Source organism: Porites lutea, chromosome 1 (assembly GCF_958299795.1).
Source record: "Porites lutea chromosome 1, jaPorLute2.1, whole genome shotgun sequence".
Classification (NCBI taxonomy): Eukaryota; Metazoa; Cnidaria; class Anthozoa; order Scleractinia; family Poritidae; genus Porites; species Porites lutea.
This window is the reverse complement of record NC_133201.1, coordinates 57,324,709-57,328,649: the sequence shown is the minus strand read 5'-3', so window position 1 is coordinate 57,328,649 and position 3,941 is coordinate 57,324,709.

The window sequence follows — 3,941 nt, the reverse complement described above, 5'->3', positions numbered from 1 at the left end:
AAGTTAGAACAAAAACCCCGACGACGAAAAAATTTATCGTTGAACCGAGTTTTTCACAAGTTGGGCAATAACAAGTGAAAGATACACACGGGCGCACGTGCAAGAGAACAAAAGTATATATCTATCTATATATCTCTCTGTATGAAAACCTTTTTGAAAACGGGTGTATATATATATATTCTTCTTCTAAGAAGCTCCATGGCAAACCTGTGTCATAAATGAACGAAGCCATAAAGGTGACAAAAATATAATAAAACCTGAAGTTTAGAATTGTCAAATATTTCTCCTTGAACTAAGCATCTCTACATGTACTCTTTGTTTACTATACCATATATATTTCCCTTTTCAAAGGAAATGCAAAATATGAAATTTAACAACACGAATACCCTCTCCTGGGTACACATCCCACTCTGCTGTGAACTCACATATCCTGCTGACGAGTGCTTGAAAAATTTCGGGGGTAATGGTGCTTGGAACTGACTGAATCATTGCAGGCAAGTAGTACGAAAATGCCTACGGTTTCTTTTTCCGAAAAACAAAAACTTGATAGGATCGCAGGAACGAAGAATGAATAAACAGAATATAACAGCTTACTTCTTGTATGGGATGAATCCATAATCGGCTGCCCCCGAGCGTCAAGAACTACAAGTCTCACGACTTCTCCTTGGTCTCGAAGTTCCTGCTCAATAGCACTGCAGACAATAGAGACCGACAGTTGCCCGAACCTTTCGAGGAGTTCAGTTAGGTTGATCGAGATGGGAAGTAGCATGACCATTTGTCCTTCTTCATCCAGAAAAGAAAACGTGAAGTCCTTCACCAAGTTCATCTGTTTCTTCTTCTTAGACTTGATAAACGAGAAACCAGGGGCTGGTCGTTTCCCAAACCCAGCACTAGTTACTGGTGGGCTAAGAACTCGGCGGCGGCCACTAATTGATGGGCGAGGAATTGGATGCGAGGTTGCTCTTATGATTATAAAAATAAGAAAGTGAAATGTAAATCGCGCTTTTAAAATATTTCCCTCTTTATAAAGTACCGAAATAAAACATTGAAGAAAAAAATAAATCGCAAACACAAAAGGACGTGCATACGTACCGAGCACCAAATGTTCCCTGAAAATCACCATCATCATCCTCTTGTAAATCTTGATCTTCAGCAGGAAAGTCAACCACATGTGCATTTTTTGTTCCCGTTGGCAATAAAAACTTGCCGTTGCCGTTGCCGTTGCCGTTGCCGTAGCGGCCATACATTTTCGCACTTGCCGTTTTTCACGATTTTCAGGTGCAAACCGTCTTCATGCACCCTAAAAAATCGAGCAATTGTTGTTTTGGTAAGATTCATTGGTGTCAATCCCACACTTTTGCCTTCATAATCCAATTGAACCAGATCCGCCATAATGCCAGACGATTCGGAATCAAACTCCCAATTTTCCCGCCTTTTTAAGTCATGTGACCTTTTCCCGCCATTGAGCCATGACTGCACCAGACTTTAAATCGAGGCAACTTTAAAAAAAAATAATAATAATAATACAGAAATAGAGTAAGGACATTCGACAGAACAAATCCGAGATAACATAGATAAAACAACTTCATTTAGCGATAAGATGCAGCCCACAAAAAGCGCGCAATTTCCCTCCAAGGAAAGATTTTTGTTATGTCCCTTTCTTTCAGAGTCTATGCTGGCGATGGCGCTGACGTCACAAACCAAATTTCTCGCATCGCTGTAGGTTTGTACCAAAAATTCTTACCCCATGGGGCAAAAGCAAAAGACGGAATATATAAAAAACAAGGAACATGAAATCGAGGCAACAAAATTACAGAATGCAAAATGCGAAAATTCAAATGAGGCAAGATATTTACGGAATGAAAAAGACTAAATACAGGAGGCTAACAACATATCAACAGAAATGCAGGAAAAGACCGGGCGTTGAGGCAACACACGGAAGGTCGATCACGAATTAAAAGAAACCTAATTGCAGAATTTAAGACCAGAAAATATTCATGAAAAACAAATTAAAAACTTTAAAAAAAACGCAATAAAAGCTAAAATTGCAAATGGGTTTTGGAAATTCAGAACAAAATTTTGGAATGATAGCATCAAAATTTACAGTGGCCATGTGGTACACTCATCATTTTCCCTATGTCACATCAGGTGGCCTCAACTTCCGGTAAAATAGAGCTAAAACACGCTATTTTCTGCAGAATATTGCCTTTCCTTCTCAAAGTAGGAGATCTATCACAAATGCACCACCGGTATGGAACTAAGTGCTATCTAAGCTACTAGTGGTGAAAAAACTTGGGATATATTTTGTCAAGATTTCAATGGGGCACTTTTATATTTTTTTCCGTCGGTTTGGATGTAAATTTATAAAAGCGTGACCGGTCTTGAAAGCAGCGGGTCGAGGAAAACTGGACTGGCTCGACAGAGCATGCTCGGAATAATAAAAAGCACCGCCAAATTCAAAGAGTTGAATTAATTTGCAGCGTTTTGATATGTAATTTGCTGGGATTCGTGCAGATTTCGGTGGGGCAAAATGACTTCGAAGGTTCATCTTGCTCTCTTTCTTCTCTTCGCTTGTGCCGTGACGGTTTCTGCAGTTAAAGATAATTTTCAAGGCGAAAATGGTGAGAAATTCAGCCAGCAGAACGGTCCTTCGTATACTTACGAGATTAACAAGTAAGTAATTTGAAGTGATGATGAATATTTTAATAGGAGCTTAATTATATTTTCAAACAGTTCGATTTCTAAATTTTCGGATGTTTCATAATTCCTCGTTTCTTCTATTTATTCCCGCAGCTTTTTAATTTTTAGCATTTCAAAGGCCGAAGAAGAGACCAGAGAATCTGCTCTTGCACACATAATTGAGAAGATATTGAAGGAATCAGGCAACGATACAGTTGCCCGTAAATGTTGCCTCTATCCTCCAACCAACCTTCCTCAGGGAAAAACATTTTTTCCAAGCGAACGAAGGGAAAGTAATTCCTTTTATTATCGTAATCACGCCACTCATCGTATTCGTGAGTGAATCCCACGAAATGAATTTTTAGCGGAGCTCCACCAGCGCGCGAAGCGCGCGCCTGGACGGAGCTCCATAGCTAAGGAAATGTGGTAATCTACCCATCCGAGAAAATTTGGTAATCACGTGACCGTACGCCCGACCGTCCGTCCGCACCACAGGGAAACCAATGTTTACTCTCACACTTTCTGGCTAGTTTGGGAGCCCAATAGAAAACTATTGCACATCAATGTTGTGATCAATTGACAGCTGTCAAAACAGGATATCCGCTGACCAGCGGGCTCAAGTGTCGACCCATCGAGGTCGAGTACTTTTTTGAAGTTATCCGCTGACAAATTACCAGTTTCAAATGATCGCAGGCTCAAGTCTATTTTTTCCAATGATTCATATGAAATATGTTGTGTTTTTGTCACTATGGCCCCGCACTGTCAAGATTTTGATTTCAAACTGACCTCGGACGCGAAAATTCAGCCACTTTTTTCAGAATAAAGGGGGGAAGACCTTTTCTTACCATGGTCACGCGTTGGTCACGCTCTACGTCCAATTTTTGTACTCTGATTGGTCAAAATTTGACAGGTGAGTTCATGCGGAAAATTTATGCAGCATCTTGAAAGTTGTTTACTTTGACAGCTAAAGCTGACAGAATTTTGTCTCAACTTGTGATGTTTTTAACTGTCTTTTTCCACTGGATGTACAAAATGAAATATAGCTACTATCAAAAGTCTTCTGTTATCCATGGCTGGTTTGTTTATTGGGTTTTTGGTTGAGAAATGCGTCGCTTGTCAAAATTGGGTAATCCGATTTCGGATGGCATCGTTTTCGTCTTTCACCTTGCTCAACGCGTAAGAGGGTTTAAAAGTCTCAAGCAACCATGGCCTTCCTTGATATCTTTCAGGAACTGAATCTCGAATGGTAAGCCTGACTAATT